The 19,931-nt window shown below is 38.5% G+C and overlaps 1 pseudogene; it reads left to right on the forward strand.

Annotated features, from left to right (window-relative positions):
* The first annotated feature begins 7,447 nt into the window (after positions 1-7,447).
* Positions 7,448-12,784, forward strand: LOC144530651 (NLR family CARD domain-containing protein 3-like; annotated as a pseudogene).
* The last annotated feature ends 7,147 nt before the right edge of the window (positions 12,785-19,931 follow it).

A 19,931-nucleotide genomic window follows, 5' to 3' on the forward strand; every position in this document is an offset into this window, starting at 1 on the left:
CCCTATATTTAAATCAAGATTTTACATACAAAATGTGAGATGATGTAATACTCAATAAACCACCCATAAATATACATATAACATGATTATAAGGGTGTATATAATAGCCTAATATATGAAGAAGTGTTTTGATAATGTTACATTCTTTTATATTTTGCTACATTATACAACATATTTTTATTGCAGGGATTTTAGTATTAATGACTTTTTTTTTCAGTGTGATATCAAGGTGTCTCTACAGTCGAGTCATCTTTATTTATACAGCACATTTAAAACAACAGAAGTTGACCCAAAGTGCTTTCCAGTCGATGCAGATGGGTTAAGATCTGCCTCAATACAGGTAAACAAACAACATTAAAGAAATGGAAGGTGCATATCAAGCAGCAACACAAAAATGTTATACAAAACAACTAGGTAGAAAGGGAGAAAACTTTACTGAATAATGTGTAATAGTACGGTGGCCCTGAAGTGCAAATCACAACAACAAATAGAAAAACGTAACAGCAAATCATAAAACACAACGCCAAATAGGAAAACACAACGGCAAATAGGAAAACACAACGGCAAATAGGAAAACACAACAGAAAATAGGGAAACACGACAGCAAATATGAAAACACTTCAACAAATCATAAAACACAACGGCAAATAGGAAAACACGACAGCAAATATGAAAACACGACAGCAAATAGGAAAACACGACAGCAAATATGAAAACACTTCAACAAATCATAAAACACAACGGCAAATAGGAAAACACGACAGCAAATATGAAAACACAACAGCAAATATGAAAACACTTCAACAAATCATAAAACACAACGGCAAATAGGAAAACACGACGGCAAATAGGAAAACATGACAACAAATACGAAAACACGACGGCAAATAGGAAAACACGACAGCAAATATGAAAACTGTCTGTCCAATCAGGAGGCTCCGTCCTCTGCTAGATAGGCCCTACCTTTTCCGGTAGAAGTTAATGCTGTTGTGTTTTATGATTTGTTGAAGTGTTTTCCTATTTGCTGTCGTGTTTTCATATTTGCTGTCGTGTTTTCCTGTTTGCCGTCATGTCTTCCTGTTTGCTGTCGTGTTTTCATATTTGCTGTCGTGTTTTCCTATTTGCTGTTGTGTTTTCATATTTTCCGTTGTGTTTTATGATTTATTGAAGTGTTTTCCTATTTGTTGTCGTGTTTTCATATTTGCTGTCGTGTTTTCATATTTGCTGTCGTGTTTTCCTATTTGCTGTCGTGTTTTCCTATTTGCTGTCGTGTTTTCCTATTTGTTGTCGTGTTTTCATATTTGCTGTCGTGTTTTCCTATTTGCCGTTGTGTTTTCCTATTTGCTGTTGTGTTTTATGATTTGCTGTTGCGCTTTTCTATTTGCTGTTGTGTTTTCATATTTTCCGTTGTGTTTTATGATTTATTGAAGTGTTTTCCTATTTGGTGTCGTGTTTTCATATTTGCTGTCGTGTTTTCATATTTGCTGTCGTGTTTTCATATTTGCTGTCGTGTTTTCCTATTTGCTGTCGTGTTTTCATATTTGCTGTCGTGTTTTCCTATTTGCCGTTGTGTTTTCCTATTTGCTGTTGTGTTTTATGATTTGCTGTTGCGCTTTTCTATTTGCTGTTGTGATTTTCACTTCAGGGCCACCGTATAATAGTGTTAAAACAGACAAATAGAAAGGGTAGGCATGATAAAACCAAAGTCAAGTAAAGAAATGGGAAGTTAGAAGAGAAGGAATAAAATCAACAAAAGATTAAAAAGCAGTAAGAGGGCATTCGAAATAAGTCGAGAGGGGCCATGACAGAAGCCACAGGGACAGCCTCAGACTGAACTAAAAACAAGTGAAAAACTGTAGGTCTTTAAATTGGATTTAAATGTCCCAGTGGTGGAACATGACTTAATGGTGCTGTAGGTAGGATTGCGAAGATCCAGGACTTAGCCAAAAAAAATTGAACATCAACAATTTCTCAGTCCCTCCTCAGTCCTTTCTGCTACAATCGGTGTCCTAAGCCAATCCCCCCACAAGGGAGAATGAATATGTGTGCATGGAATGAATGTGTGTGGATGAGCAGTGATTGACCTGCAGTTAGACAAAAAACTGCTAAACATGGATAGTTGATGGTATTTAATCCAACTGTAGGCTGTAAATCTTCTCCACTGCTGCTCTTTATTGCAGGGGATAATGATTATTTCAGCATAATAAACGCGCACCACCTTATCTGTGGTTTGATACAAAGGTCACAAGAATACAGTATACCCTTTATTCAGAACAACACTTTCAGTAGAGAACCTTTTGCTGCTGCTTCAGACACTCATGGACACAACTTAAGTAAGTGTAACTCTTCATTTATTCATTTTTTTAGATTAGATTAGATTCAACTTTATTGTCATTGTGCAGAGTACAAGTACAAAGACAGCGAAATGCAGTTTGCGTCCAACCAGAAGTGCAAAAAAAAGCAGAAAAGTGCAATGTGATATACAAGTACAGACAGGTGGTGCATAGGCAGGACAATAAATATTAATAAGAAAAACAGAATAAATATGGATATACTGAATGAACCATATAGACAGATATGTACAGTATGTACAGCTATGTGCAGTGTGGTAACATTATAAGAGTAGTAAGAATAAGTGTATGTGCAGCATGAATAGTATGAAGAGCAGTAGAATATGGCTATGTATAGGTGTAATTACAGTATGTGCATCTGTAAATAAATAAATAGAACAGTATGGGTGGGGTAGGGTAGTGCAAATTGTCCGGGAGGGGAGGCTTAGTAGGTTTTTTTTAGTTTTTTAGTAGGTATTTTATTTTATTTGTCCTTCCAGAAATAGTCTATTTTGGTGTATTGCTGACAGCAATTTTCATTTCATCATTGATTTGTCAGATCTCTCTTAGATAAATGTTTGTATGCCCCAATACATTATACATTCTTTTAAATTCTAAAAGATTTGCTGCTAAGGATTGATCTCTCTGTCTTCCCCACAGCAGCAGGCTCATTTCAACATGGAAAGGTACTGTGGTCAACATTTTTACACTAGTAACGCTACTGCCTTTGTCTTTAACTGAGTCATTCTTATTAACTGTAATAAGACAAAATAGGTCAAAGAACGAATGCGTTGTTAGTGCTGTTAACATTACAAACATAAACATGCTTCTTTCTTCTGATATATATATGAAATATATCTGATGCTATGCAACAGAAAAGCTGTTCTTTAGATGAGACAGTTAATAGATAAATAAGAAAAACAACCTGATATGTGATTCCTGGACTCTGGTCTCTGATACGGTCCGTGGGTTTGGACTTTGATGCTAAAGCAATTTTTTTTTTATAGTTGACAGTTTATCATTATATGGTTTGATTGTTATAGTCAAGACCTCTATCAAAGTTGTTTTGACAAGTCAATAATGTGTAACTTGCACTTGCACTGTGTTGAAGTTTGCCTTTATAGTTTGTATATGCAGACATGATATGGTTGATAGCTACCTTGGAGGATGGATTACTGAACGGGCCTACTGGGCAGCGGCCCAAGGGCCCATAGGGTCAGGGATCCTGACTCATAAAATGTTGCTGAAAAAGAACAACTCTAAATGACCACAGACATACAAAGAGGCACACACAATTGACTACAGAGATGCAAAATGGCCACAAAGAGAAGCTAAAGATAGACACAAAACTAGGAATAGACGGATTCTCGGCCCTGGCCGGTGTTTTTGGCAGTTTGCAGATTATCTGTATCTGCGTTTTATTTGCCTGATAACTGATATAGTTAATGAATTAAAAAGTGTTCTACTTTGGCTCGGCTACAGCTCTGTGTCTGTCTCTCTGCTTTGGTTTCACTCAGCACTGAGTCTGACTTAATGTCCCACCCACACACGCACACTTTACTGTGTGTTATGTTAGAAGATTCTAATTCATTAAATAATTGCTTAAAGCATTTAAACAAAGTTTTGTCTTGGAGTTTGTAATCTTAATTTTGATTTAAATATTGACATTTTCACTGTAAATACATATCGGTTCCAAATATCGGCTGTCGGTTTCAATATACTAATAATAATAGTAATAATCGGTATCGGCCTTGAAAAACCAGTAGCCTATCGGTCGATACCTACACAAACCCATCAAAAACATACAGATAACGCCTACAAAAACGACCCCAAATAACTAAAAAACAACCACAAAGACACACAAAACAATCTGATAGATGCTAAAGAATCACAGAGATGCAAACCGACTACAAAGAGATGCAAAATGACCAAAAATAGATGCAAAACAACTACAAGGGGATGCAAAATGACTAAGTAGACTCCTTAAGTTTGGGTGTAGACAGGGTGGGGGGACCTCTTACATGTCTGTGCCCAGGGTCCCATTGTCTCATAATCCGTCCATGATAGCTACAGAGCGCACATTCGGAAACATTCGGAAACATTCGGAAACATACCAACTGTGGATGAGGATTCAACACCATTGAGCTTGTGAATAGTTACTGAGACACTTGACTACTGTCGATGTTTGTAGCCGATTTAAAATCAGAATATTGTGTCCAGGTGCTGTATGTTCTTGATTGGCTGCAGTCCGTATATTATTGTGTCCCCTGGCTTAACAGTGACCTGTGAGATTGGTCACTTTCACTCCTATCTCTTGACTTCACCAAATCCATCTATTGCATAACGCTGTCTAGTTCTTGACTATCTTAAGTAGAACTAATTTGCAATGAATTCTGGGTAAATTAGGACTTTTGTCAAACTAAAGAAGATGGCTGACTGAGCAGTCACGTTGTCACCTCGATCCAACAGCCTTCTGGAAAAATTCAACAGTTATTAGGATATTTTACTGTGATAATTCAGCGAAGAATGTAACAATACAAAAAACTTCCAGTAGTATAAAATGTCAGATCAGTGAAGTGCTGAAGCAGAGCTAAACTGCCTTACTTTTTAGGCTTAGGAAAAGTCAGTCTATATTTTTGAGTAACTGTCTGACTGGAATTAGACAGATCTAACAGCAAAATTAAGACTGGCCTAAAACTACAGACATAAATATCTTGTCTGGGCTCTACCACTGAGGACACTGAAATCATCTCTTCTGTATTTATTTCTGGGAATTTGTGGGTTTTTAGCAAGGAAGGAGAAAACATTCTACATGTTAACACAAAACCTTACACAATGTGCGTATTTTATAGACTGATTCAGTATTTTCAGACAAAACATAGATTTTATTTCTAGGCTAACAAATAAAGGATTCAGTAGTTCTCCACTGCAATTGTATGTAAGGTGATGTGAGGCGGTAAAAACAGCTAAATGAAATATAGGCCTACAGAAAATATAACGGTTGAGTGAGGATTTAACATTTAATGCGGAAGAAAGTACACAAAGAAAATGTGGGGGGCCTTCAAGGGGCTTGGTGCCCTTACAACATTTCTGTCGTCTAAGAAGCAGCACTGTAACATCTGAGTGGGAGAGTCATCTTCTGTCATTTATTACTACTAAAAGCAAAAATGTACAACTAATGACTGTGTCTCACTGTGCGCCTCTTCCTCTCTGTCAATCAGCACCCAGCAGGAGAGCCCAGAGAACCCCCCTGCACCATGCAGTGACGTGTCGATGCAGAGTGACCATTCAATAGGCGGCCTGATTGATTTTAAAAAGCGGCACCCTTCCTCGGAAAACACGTAAGACTTGTACTATTGAGATATTATGAGCATTTCGGTGTGATAGAATATGTATCAATCTTCTCGTGGAATGTATAAGAAATATTATGATGAGACTGAGAAAAAGTGTGTGGTGATTGCAGGCTGTTAACTACATATACATGTAGTTATGTATTCATAATTGTTAACTGCCCAATAGAATCACAGTTTTTCGTTGTCTCAGTATACCTGCTACTCTATGCAAAGTACAAAAAAATGTATGATTGATAATAAAATAATAAAATACTGAAGGGCGTGTTGTTATGTGAGAAATAAAATGTTCTGATTGTCTATTTCTCCCCCTGGTGTTCCTCCCCTCTGCCAATCAGCATCCAGGATGAGAGACCAGACTCAGCCAGCTGTGTGTCCATGGGTGACTGTTCACTGGGCGGCCTGATTGATTTTAAAGATCAACAATATGCATTTGAAAATGTGTAAGCATGAATTAATTATTGTTATTATTATTATTATTAGTAGTAGTAGTATTAATAACTATTGATAATCCAGTAAAGTAGGGGTCTTAAATGTTTTTTTAAGCCAAGGACCCTTAACTGAGAGAGAGACGGAGCAGGGACCCCCTACTGCATATATTGTATAAAATGAAGTTGCATATTGAACTGGACCTACAATAACATTTAGGGCGGCCTTAAGCCTTTACACATACCAATTGTTGCATAGAATACTAAGCTATTAAAATAATATTTGTTGGCATGATATATGAATCATGTTTTAATGTTAAACACACACGTGGCACAGTGAATCATTAGGATGAACTGTATCTGTGGATGGCTATCTTAGTGACCACCTTACCTATAGGCCAGTAAGCAGTGGGGATTTATATTTGCTAATATATTGGATTCATGATAAGACATTTCAATTTTTTGAAAAAAAGAAAAGAAAAAAAAGAATCATAAAATTTGGAGCAGGACCCCTTGTTGAAGATCTCTGCAGTGAAGGATTGTGGTGCAGTGTCAACATTTTAGCATAACATGTACTTATACGACACTTGGGCAGTATACATGTACAAAAATCAATGCTATGAAACTTTGATCATTTGGTGTTGCAGTTATAAAGAGTATATTACAGCGCCCCTAAAGGGACACTTTTTCCTAGCAAGCACGAGATACTTTTCTCGTAACCACCAATCATCTTTAAGTATGTTGATGACACTATCAGGGGACATTTCCCTGCGTTTTCAGGAAGATGAATACCTCCTCCTCGGCAGCCATTCTGACTAGTACTCAGAGAAAAGTATCTTGGCGCACGAGAAAAAAAAAGAAAATCCCCAATGTCCCTTAAGGGGCTTTGTAGTATATAATGTTATTTTGTATTTAGTGCAAAACTGTATTTAATGAAATTTTGTGTAAATTATGTCTCAAAACATTTATTGGGTGTGTTACATTTAACATATCTATGTATCTATGTATCTATGTATCTATGTATCTATGTATCTATCTATCTATCTATCTATCTATCTATCTATCTATCTATCTATCTATCTATCTGTTTTCAGAGTCCACCAGGGGGGCTCGGAGGCTACCAGTAGTGAGCCTGCCCAAAAGCATCAAACAGATCTGGAGGACATATTTATGGTTTGTGTATGTTACTAAAATAAGTAATAATATGAAATACAATATCAGTCATCCTCATCAACTCCATGCTACACTTTCTGAAAGGAGATTCATAGCAAGTGGTTGTGATGCTGTGTTTCACAAGTTTATCTTCTGTGTGATTATGTTGCAGCTGCTTGAAGAGAACATGATCAGGTTTGTGAAGGAGGAGCTGAAAATCTTTCAAAGAATTCTCTGTCCAGATTCAGAAGGTGAGAAGAAAAAGGAAGACATGGTGGACAGTGAGGAGGAAGAGCAGAGGAAGAGAAGCAGAGAGGCCCTTCTGAAGATCACACTGCACTTCCTGAGGATAATGAAGCAGGAGGAGCTGGCCGACTCCCTGCAGAGCAGTAAGAGGTTTACTATGATGTAAAGAGGAAATGGTTGCAAATAGGCTGTATTCTGGCTCATAAAGTATACTAACTATCCTTAGAATGGCAATGTCAACATGCTGATGTTTACACTCATGGAGATGAAGTGGGAAACTCAGGGGATTGCTAAAGTCGTCAGGCTTCATCCTCTGGGGACCAAGAATGTCTGCACAAAACTCCATGACAATCGATCCAGTAATTGTTGAGATATTTCAGTCCAACCAATCAACCAACCGACTAGTCTATATCCACGACCTTCCACTTCCGGGATTGCTCCGAGTTTTCTGTTGCACGACTAAAACAACTTTTGAACGTACACTTTTTCCACCAAAACAAGATCCTTCCCGAGGCTATTTTGCAGAGGCACCGGGGATTCATGTGGTAGCCTAACCATTGTGATTGGTTTAAAGAAATGCCAATAAACCAGAGCACGATCCTTTCCCATCCCGGAATGCTGTGTGGACTAGCCGGACCCTCCTCCGCAGCGCGAGGAAGGTCTGGCAATGCGAGACTACCAACCAACTAACATCGTCATCCACAGAGCCACGCCACTAAAAAAAAAAAATCACAATTTTAGAATGACAGGCTTTTTTAATATACTTAACTTGCGGACATAAGTTACGCAACATACTTATTTTAATCCAAACCACAATCTTTTCCTAAACCTAACCCAGTAGTAGACACCAAGGGGTCCTAAACAAGCGTCTGTATGTGACGAGTCTGGAGAATGGGTTGCCCTAGCAACTGAGCAAGGATAAAAAAACAGGTTATCACGCCAATTTGCTCTCAGTACACTGCGCCCATCACCGCTACGTAAAGGTTGAGTTCTTTAACTAATAGACGATGAATGGCTTTACTGGGAGGAATTCACCATGTCTAACTCACTAAGGACCAATTGAGTAATTCAACTAGCTCTCCCTATAGCCAGTTAGCGTCAGTGCACACTATAGTTGATTAACTGTCTAGAAGAACAGTGGTTAGTTTGCTCAAAACACCTTTAAAGTAGAGCAGTGCATACATGTATTAGTACACTTTTGCTCAATATCAGAACTCAAGGAAAGTCTTGGCCGATTAATCTTATGGAACTACCCTACCAGTGATGATTGTTAATAAGTGTGACTGTAGGGATATCGAGATATTAAAGTCGAAAAAGTAAACATTCATCATCAATGTAGAGACTGATGTGCTTTACTTTCACATTTACTCATTGATTTTATTTTACGTTTGTTCTTTCAGAAGCAGTTGGTCCTATATGCCAGCAAATAATCAAAAGAAACCTTAAAGGGAAGTTCCAGTGTTTTTTTGAGGGAATTGCTAAAGCAGGAAACCCCACACTGCTGAATGACATGTACTCAGAGCTCTTCATCACAGAGGGAGGGAGTGGAGAGGTCAATGACGAACATGAGATCACACAGATCGAAACAACATCCAGGAAACCATCAAGACCAGAAACTATGATCAAATGTGAAGACATCTTCCAACCATTGCCTGGCAGAGATCATCAACCAATCAGAACAGTGCTGACAAAGGGAGTGGCTGGCATAGGGAAAACAGTCCTCACACATAAGTTCACTCTGGACTGGGCCGAAGACAAAGCCAACCACAACATCCAGTTCACATTTCCATTCACCTTCAGAGAGCTCAATGTGCTGAAAGAGAAAAAGTTCAGCTTGGTGGAACTTGTTCATCACTTCTTTACTGAGACCAAAGAAGCAGGAATCTGCAACTTTGACAAGTTCCAGGTTGTGTTCATCTTTGACGGTCTGGACGAGTGCAGACTTCCTCTGGACTTCCACAACAACGAGATCCTGACTGATGCTACAGAGTCCGCCTCAGTGGATGTGTTGCTGACAAACCTCATCACGGGGGAAACTGTTTCCAACTGCTCGCCTCTGGATAACCACACGACCTGCAGCAGCCAATCAGATCCCTCCTGAGTGCGTTGACATGGTGACAGAGGTCCGAGGGTTCACCGACCCACAGAAGGAAGAGTACTTCAGGAAGAGATTGAGAGAGGAGGAGCAGGCCGGCAGAATCATCTCCCACATCAAGACATCACGAAGCCTCCACATCATGTGCCACATCCCAGTCTTCTGCTGGATCACCGCTGCCGTTCTGGAAGATATAATGGGATCACAAACAAGAGACGAGCTGCCAAAGACCCTGACTGAGATGTACATCCACTTCCTGGTGGTTCAGTCCAAAGTAGGGAATGTCAAGTATCGTGGAGGAGCTGAGACGGATCCACTCTGGAACACCGAGACTAACAAGATCATCATGTCTCTAGGGAAACTGGCTTTTGAGCAGCTGCAGAAAGGCAACCTGATCTTCTATGAATCCGACCTGAGAGAGTGTGACATCGATATCACAGCAGCCTCAGTCTACTCAGGGGTGTTCACACAGATCTTTAAAGAGGAGTGTGGGCTGTACCAAGAAAAGGTCTTCTGCTTCGTCCATCTGAGCTTTCAGGAGTTTCTGGCTGCTCTGTATGTCTACGTGCAGTTCATCAACACCGGTGTCAACCTACTGTCAGAGCCACAGTCCAGATCTAGTTGGTGGTCTAAGGTATTTACATTGAGTTCAACTGAAAAAACAATATTTCAGAGTGCTGTGGACAAGGCCCTACAGAGTCCAAATGGACACTTGGATTTGTTCCTCCGCTTCCTCCTAGGTCTTTCACTGGAGACCAATTACCCTCTTCTACGAGGTCTGTTGAAACAGCCAGGATGTGGCGCATATACCAATCACAAGACACAGTCACACATCAAGGAAAAGATCCGGGAGAATCCATCTCCAGAGAGGTGCATCAACCTGTTCCACTGTCTGAACGAGCTCAATGATCATTCTCTAGTGGAGGAGATCCAACAGTACCTGGATTCAGGAAGTCTCTCCACAGACAAACTGTTTCCGGCTCAGTGGTCAGCTCTGGCTTTCTTCTTACTGTCATCAGAAAAAGACCTGGATGTGTTTGACTTGAGGAAATATTCTGCTTCAGAGGAGGCTCTTCTGAGGCTGCTGCCAGTGGTCAAAGTTTCCAACAAAGCTCTGTAGGTGCACTGCTATCCAAATAAAAGACATATTAAACCATACATTAGTTTTACAGAAAATAAACCAAAAGATAAATTGTTTGTCTGCATGCTTTTTCAGACTGAATGGCTGTAACTTGTCAGAGAGAAGCTGTGAAGCTCTGGCATCAGTTCTCAGCACCAAAAACCTCCAGTCTGAGAGAGATGGACCTGAGTAATAACGATCTGCAGGATTCAGGAGTGAAGCTGCTTTCTGCTGGACTTGCAAGTCCACACTGTAGACTGGAAACTCTGAGGTCAGTATCCTTTAATCTAGGAAAAGAAAATGTTTGCAATACTACATAGCCTGTGCCAAAAAGTCTACAATTCTAACTGGTCAATATGTCATGCCTGACACTGACTTGCATTTAGAGCTAGGATTTAGAAACACCTAACCCCAATAATCTGTTGCTATTTGCTTGCTTTCCATGTGTGTTGGCAGACTGTCAGGCTGTCTGGTATCAGAGGAAGGCTGTGCCTCTCTGGCCTCAGCGCTGAGCTGTAACCCCTCCCATCTGAGAGAGCTGGACCTGAGCTACAACCATCCAGGAGACGCAGGCGCGAAGCTGCTCTCCGCCGCCCTAGAGGACCCACGCTTGCAACTGACTATTCTCAGGTATGGAGAGACTTACTGCCAGGCAGAGGTAATTTCCATATATTCCTCCAATTTGTATTTTCCTATCATGGCCACAATCACTGTGGCAATAGGCCTTTTCTCTGGTGACTTCCTCATGCTTCTTTTGGGGGGATCCACAAGCTCTCCCAGGCCAGGAGGGAGTGATCTTTCCAGGCTGTTAAAGGCCACTCTAAGGTCTCCCTTCAGTCAGTTCTACCTAGAAAGAGGCATCCATTCTAGGCACACAAACCACCAATGTCACATTTAAATGTAAAAAAAGGAGTACTGAGACCATGCAAGGAAGAATGATCAATGTTGCTGGTATCTGTGACCTCATTCTTTCGGTCAAAGCTAGTTACTAGAGGTTAGTCTCAGACTTGACAACCTGCAGCTGTATTACATAAATGTATTAACTTGCAGATCATATCTTGTTTGTTTGGTTACTGTTTGGTAACCATAGTAATTAGGACCTGGACCTGATTTAGGGAAAAAGCCATTACATTTCCTAAGTCAATGTTCCTAAACTACTGGCTCCAGGAATGTGTCCCAGTATACCTGCTCCCAGGTTCTCACATGCTCCTTTACCTGGATCTGTCTGTGGTTATATGTATGCATATATTATTATAAATGAGAATATGTTAATTTGACTTGTATTTCCCATCCCCAGTGTGGAACATGGTGGAGTGAAGAGGTTAAAGTCAGGTCTGAGGAAGTGTAAGTGTGCGCTTATCTACTTTGACTCATAATGACAAAGCACCATTCCAACTGTTGGTGTAATGATGCGGACATCTGATATAATTGAATGTAGAGGCGTTTGTCAAACTGTATATACAGTACATGACTCAAATCAAATTTAACAGGTGTAAAATGATGTTGTCTTATTCTCCCCGTCAGATGCCGGTGAACTCATGCTGGACCCGAACACAGTGAACAGGAAGCTGTTGTTGTCTGAGGACAACAGAAAGGTGACAGAGGTGAAAGAGGAGCAGCCTTACCCCGAACATCCAGAGCGATTTCACCACTGGAAGCAGGTTCTGTGTAGAGACGGTTTGACTGGGCGCTCTTACTGGGAGGCGGACTGGAAAGGATGGGTTAATATTGGAGTGGCATACAAAGGAATCAAAAGGAAAGGGCAGGATGACGATTGCTGGATTGGGCAGAATGACAAGTCCTGGAGTCTGTTACGCTGTGATAATAATTACTCCGCCTGTCACAAAAATAGGAGAGCAGTCATACCCATCCATCCCTCGTTTGACACCGGCAGAGTAGCAGTGTATGTGGACTGGCCTGCTGGCGTTCTGTCCTTCTACAGAGTCTCCGCTGACACACTGATCCACCTCTACACCTTTAACACCACATTCACTGAACCGCTCTACCCTGCATTTGGGATGGAGTTAAAGCCTGGATCATCAGTTTATCTGTGTCAGTTATAGCACGAGGTCAAGTCACCTCTTGTCTGGAGAAACACAGTTTAACAGAGACAATTGCTGAACGTACTGTAAAGTGTAATGAATGACATACATACATTCTTTTTGTCTTTTTGGAATTAGGAGGGTAGCGTCCAACACATTTTGAAATTTACCATTGTACCACAAGAACATGCCCCCTTTACACAGTGATTGGCCAGGTGTGCCAAGGTGTGACAGTAAGCAGAGTTAGAACCTGCAAACTCTTTTTGTTAATTCATTACACGCCTGCTTTTGTCACTTTTCGTTTGTACACACAATTTTACCCCCAAGAATGCCTTCATGGACAGAACGAGTGGACGTGGGACGACACGTCGTACAACGTAGTTCTTTTTGAGCATACCACTACTCCACCCATTCTTACCGCGGCCGAAGACCCAATCTACACTCATTCACCTCCTTCTGGACTGGAGGAGGGCCCACCCTGATGTGCATGTAGCCCAGAAAAACCAAGACAGATGATTTGATTTGATATCTTTTATTTTGAACATGTAAATAAAATAAAACATCATAAAACAATAGTAATAAAAAAAAAAAAAACTTAACAAGAACATTTAAACACACATTAAAAAATAAAACTCCATAATTTCCAGTACTTAAAGACCTCTATTTACACATGCAAAAAGGAGTAGGAAGAAGTAACACTTATGCACTCCTACCCCTTTGTACCCTTTCTATCATATTAAATAAGTTAGCTACAAAATAATAAGAGCTAATATAGAGATAATAAATCTGTAATCAATGAAAATATATATATATTTTTTCATTTTAATGCTTTAGACTGTGAAAATAGAATCAATGAATTTTGATATGCATTTCCCCAAACCTCTACACAGTAATTTAAATATGGTAACACCATTGAACAGTACAAAATGTGGAGTGATTTGTGGTCTAAAATGTGCTTTGCTTTAGCCAAGACAGAAATATTTCTAGACAGTTTTGTTTGGATATATTTTACGTGAAATTTCCAGCAAATCTTGTCATCTATAATAAGGAATTTCATTTTGTATACTCTTTCTATATTGACACCTTCTATCTGTAACTGAACTTGATTGCTTGATTTACGTTTTACTCACATTTAATGATAACTTATTCGTGTCAAACCACTGTTTTATTTTTCTGAATTCTGAAGTGATTATGTCCAGGCGTTGCTGTAAATTCTGACCAGAACCAAAGATGTTTGTGTCGTCTGCAAATAATACAAATTTCAGTAATTCAGATACTTTACATATATCGTTTTATATAGAGGATAAATAGTTTTGGTCCCAATACTGACCCCTGGGGGACACCACACGCAATGTCCAAACATTCAGATGTATAATCACCCAACTTCACAAATTGTTGCCTGTCTTTTAAATAACTGCTTAACCAATTCAACACTATCCCCCTAATCCCGAGCCGTTCCAATGTATTAATTAATATTTCATGATTAATTGTATCAAATGTTTTTTTTAAATCAATAAATACCCCAACTCCAATTTGTGATTTCTTCAATGAGATCAGTTAAAGCTAGTGATGTTGACCTATTTTTTCTGAATCCATATTGACTATCAGTAAGTCATTTGTATTTATCTATGAATTTGTCTAATCTGTCATTGAAGAGTTTTTCTAAAATTTTTGAGAATTGAGGCAGTATAGAGACCGGCCTGTAATTTGTGAAGTGGTGTTCATCTCCAGTTTTGTACAAAGGTATAACTTTTGCTGTTTTCATTTTAGTTGGAAATTTACCAGTTTGGAATGACAAATTAAAAAATATGAATTAATGGTTTTGAAATCCCATCAATTACATTTTTTACTATCTTGATATCTATTTCATTACAATCAGTGGATGCTTTAGTTTTGCATTTTTGAACAATGTCTATTATTTCTTTTTCTTCTACTGCTTTAAGAAACATTGAACATTGATTTCTTTCAGTAAGATCCTTATATCTGTTATCGATTATCTACGGAATAGGGATTTTTCCAGCTAGATCTGGTCCAACATTTGCAAAATATTTATTAAAATTATTGACCACGTCCTCCATATTATTAATGTTCTTTTCATTACAATTAAAATACTGGGGATAATTAGACTGTCTCATGCCCTTTCTTATAATACTATTTAGTATATTCCATATACCCTTCATATTATTTTTATTATTATCTAATAGTTTACTATAGTAGTCTCTCTTACAAGTTCTCATAATCTTAATTAGCTTATTTTTATATTTCTTATATTTATGTTCTGCTTCTATAGTTCTGTGTTTAATAAATTCTCTATAAAGTGTATTCTTTTTTTTTACAGGCATTTTGTAATCCTTATGAAATCCACGGTCTGTCACTATATTTTTGTTTTCTGCAATATTTTTTTTAATCGGACAGTTCTTATCATATAATCATTTAAATATTCTTAGGAATTCATCATATACTTTATCAATATCTTTTTCCTTATATATTATTTCCCAGTCTTGTGAAAGCAGATCATCTTTCAGTGCAACCATAGACTCTTCTGTTCTGACCCGTCTGAATAGAGGTTTATTGTCCTTTTTAGATGTGTAGTTACTGTTGTAAACTGTAAAATCTGGTAAGTGGTCACTGATGTCATTTATTAATAGTCCACTCACTGTATTGTTATCTATGTCATTTGAAAAAATATTATCAATTATCAAAAAATGTTGCACTGTGGGAAGTAATCCTGCTGGGTCTGGTAATTTTGGGGAAAAAAGCCCAGACTATACACTGTATTGATAGAGTCCTCTATCATATTGGGCTTATTTGGATTTAGCAAATCAATGTTAAAATCACCACAGATGAACATAACTTTCTGATTTGTTTTTGTAAATTTTTTCCTCCATCCAATCCTTGAATAAATCAATATTAGAACCTGGTGACTTACAATAACATTTTTCTTTTTTTTCCCTACAAACTTCTATTGTAACACATTCGAGTAAACCATCCACCACTGTTGACATTTTTTCCACCACCTTGTAATAGAATTTCTGGTCCACATACAAGGCCACACCACCCCCATTCTTGTTTTCTCTGTTAATACAACACATTTCATATCCTTTAATTTCAAAACCGGAGCCCTTTTCACTGTTTATCCAAGTTTCCAATATAGCAATTATATTGAAAGGCTGTTTGAACTGATTTAAATAATGTTTAATGTTGTGAAAGTTAGCATATAGGCTTCTGCTGTTAAAGTGGATTATTGGTCATTGTTTTTCGGTCTTAACTAAACTATTGAACTGTTCATTATTGTAATGAAAGCAATTGCTGTTGGTGTTGAGGAAAAAGTTGTATACAGGATCAATATCATTTTCCAAGTCCTGTGAGTGATGTTCCGTGTATTGAAAGGTGTTTCAGCTCTAGTTTGTAAAGATCAACAATCCTCTGTAGTTTTAGTAGTATTATCTCCAGTACATGTATGAGTTGTGAAAAATGTCATGATACGATCAGCGATTCAGCAGAAGATAGTAGATTAAATATTTCTTGTCTATTTTGGTGTACTGGACCGGGGATGGATGATCAGTTTGTCTCAACTCCGGCATCAGTTCCTTCCTTGTTCTTCTGACAGTATCCGTGAAGTCCTCGTTGATGAAGATTTTGGATCCTTTCAGTAACTTAGTGCGTTGTAGTATGGCAGATCTGTCCTTGTGCCTCAGAAATTTCACCACAATTGGCCTTGTTCTGTCTCCTCCAGGATTCCCTGTACGGTGGGCCCTCTCCACTTCCACCTCTCGCTGCAGCTGTAGTTTCTCCGCTAATACTTTTTTCCACTTTCTCCTCCGTAATCAGCCCAACAGGGACGCATATAATATGTGGTGTCTTAAATGTCATCTGGATTTTATGTGGATATGCAAAAATCTTGAAATGAAAAGTGTATTTAGGTCCTTATTGCTAATTTGTCAAAATTGACTATGGCCACTACATTTGATGCCTTTGTGGAACCTAGCAGTGAGTGCAGTACATCTGTGGAATATAAGACTATGACACCAGAAATGCCACACAATGCAAAATACATGTTAGTCAGTACAGCTAGTCTACCACTTCAGTCTCCTTTTATCCATTAAATGGCTCTGTGACATTTCAAATACATGTACTTAATCCTTCCAGACTGGAACACCTTTCGATAATCATTGTCAATACATGTACAGATGTTTATATTTTAAACATTAAGTTACTTTGGAACTTCTGGATGCAACAAGGGGCTGTATCCACTGATATTTAGGATATAAAAGTGTTGCGTTACTCCAAAACTAGCAACATACTAGATAGATGAAAAAGCAGTGTAAGCATCAGACAACCATCATCCACTGTCATGTTCAACAGTAAAGAATAGGCAGAGCTGCCAGGGCAAAGAACAAAAAACCCAGGGCCGACTTTGTCAAGCCAAAGCCAATGCATTTTATTTACACATCTTGTATAACATGGTCACCAGAATTCCATGTGCAATACACAAGTGAAAGAAATGTCAGACGTGAGACGTGACAGACTATAACATTTTTGTCATCAGGTTTATTAATATTCCAGTTAAATACATTGGCTAAGTGTGCTATATATTATTGACTTTATGTTATAATCTACAACACATTTTGTTATTGTGTCAAAACTCTAAGAGACTTTTTTTAATAAGCGAAATGACTAGCACAATAATAGTAACTAGATTCTGTACAACATTTACAATGTATGAAATCACAAATACTGTCTTAAAGTAAAAATGTCAATATAAAAAAAAAAAAAAGCTCACGCACTATGGCAACAATGGACAAAATCATAGCTTTAAATAATTATTTTCATACCTCGTATGCAAATGCACAAAACCTGTGAAAGAACAAGCAAATAAACAATGACATTATCACTAGGTGAACAATTTGTGCAATGGAGCAAAACTTTCATTTGTAACCTAATACTGTATAGTGCTCACTACACAGCTACTGCTCTCCTCACTGGGACACACCTGTGGAATACCATTTTCTCCAGGTCGCTCTGTGCGTGTAAGAAGCATGTGTGAAACGATATTTAAGTGAAATATTTAGGTGAAATCATTTGAAGTGAGATTCATTTACAACATAGGTAGAATAAAGTGGTTCCCCTCGTTCACAAAGACACTGAAGGCAGCATAGAATCGACTTGAGTTTCCTCATTTTAAATCAGTAGGTTGCTTATAGTTAGTAGGTACATTTTCCTTGGAACACTGACAATTATACAGTATTAATAGAACATTTCTAAAAAAAAAAAAAAAAAATCCTAATAGATCAGTAACTACTGTTTGTAATAAGCTAAGGAACCGCAAACAACAACTGTATTAAAAGGTGGCCTGTGGAGCTTTCGGTTTAGGGTTACTCACCAAAACACATTGTGCATTCTTGGGGTCGAACAAAACCGGAGTGCATTTTCTTCCCATTTCTTCTCAATTGCTAGCTTTCTTCACTGCCTTTGTGTCCTACGTTAGATGGTGCATTACCACCACCGACTGCCTATCGGCATAGCCATGTGAAAGCTACCGCAGACAAAACCAAACGGGGACATACTTGCTCTCCTGATCTCCACAGAGTACCTTTAAAAGGGGATTGGTCTAGTTCAGCTCTAGTTGTTGGCATGTCATAGGGACACAATACGTTTTACATTTGTATGAGGGATGTAAGTGAGCCATCCAACTCTGTATAATAAGTATGAGGCCCTACCACTATTTCTGTCCATAAAAAAAACAAAAACAGTGACATGTTAAGATTTGGCACGTAATATTGGCTCTTAGCACCTTTAAATACCTTTATGATGAGTAGTCTTCAGGAACACAGCACTGAATCGTCCCTCAAATGCTCCATGACATAGTTACTGACTGATTGGATGTGGTATACAGCATATATTAATCATGTAGACATTCGGTTGTGTTCAGACAGCCAAATTAAAGGGTTGGAAGCGGTGTCACCTAAAAAGGCCCATGCCAGTGTTTATGCTTGTTGTAGCCAATTACTACATTTACCAATTACTAATTACATTTTTTTTTTTAAATAGTTCAACATCTATTCGTCAACAAATACTTCCAAATCATAACTCCCTCTAAAAACGACAAACTTTTGTTTAAACAAACTACATACAACCGGTTAATTAGAGAGCCGAACATTTGACATAACCAGGCTAGCTGTTTCCCTGCTTTTTTAGTCTTTATGCTAAGCTAAGCATGTACTGAACACACACAGCCATTAGACTGATGTCAATCTTCTTATCTCACTCTCGGAAAGACAGTAAATGCGTCCCCAAATTTGGAACTATTCCGCTAAGTGATCCTCCTTTGATGCTTCCGCTGGTTTCCATTCATTCCCATACTGTATGAAAGTCAACTTGCATTTACAATGGCAGATACTGGCAGGTTCTGCTCAGCACCGCCACTCAATATTATGATGAACGATATATCAAACATGAAGTTCACATGAAAACTGAACTCAAAGAGTATTTCAAGTGTCCACAAATTGATTTTCATACCACCTGAAATGAAGGTTACCTGGTAGACGGTAAAAACACAAAACATTCTGGACTGTTTGTAGAAAACACTGGTATGGTCCTTTATGTTGCTAATTGTTGTATGTCCTACACTCCCTAACAGCCTCCGTTTCAGTCTGAGCCCCCCCCCCCAGTGAGAGGCAGCCCAGCTATAATCAGTAACTGTAGAACAATTAGTACTACGTCTACATGAAATACCAAAATATGTATTCCCAAATATTTACCAATCCCCACATTTCAGTAGTTTTAAATATAGAGTTATAAAATGTTGATAGACAGATTAAACATGGCACAGCAGTTCTACACTGATCGACTGATCGAGTCATAAATAAGCATTTGGTTCGAGTGGATATGAAGATCGTCCACTGTGTGTGGGGGTGTGTCTGTGTGTGTGCACGTTTGTTTGTGTGCGCGTGCGTGCGTGCAACTACATTTGTTAGCAACAGTTTCAGTCACAAGTCACAAGTAGTGAGAACATTTAGCACATTCAGAATTTGGGCTCCAGTTTAAAGTTATAATCCTTGAGATTTTCATTAAATCAAACCCTGTTTTTGATACCATTCATGGTCAGCATTTTTTCAGCAATTACAGTATCTCTCTCGCAGTTTTTTTATTTTTTTTTATTGTTAGT

Source organism: Sander vitreus, chromosome 15 (assembly GCF_031162955.1).
Source record: "Sander vitreus isolate 19-12246 chromosome 15, sanVit1, whole genome shotgun sequence".
Taxonomy (NCBI): Eukaryota; Metazoa; Chordata; class Actinopteri; order Perciformes; family Percidae; genus Sander; species Sander vitreus.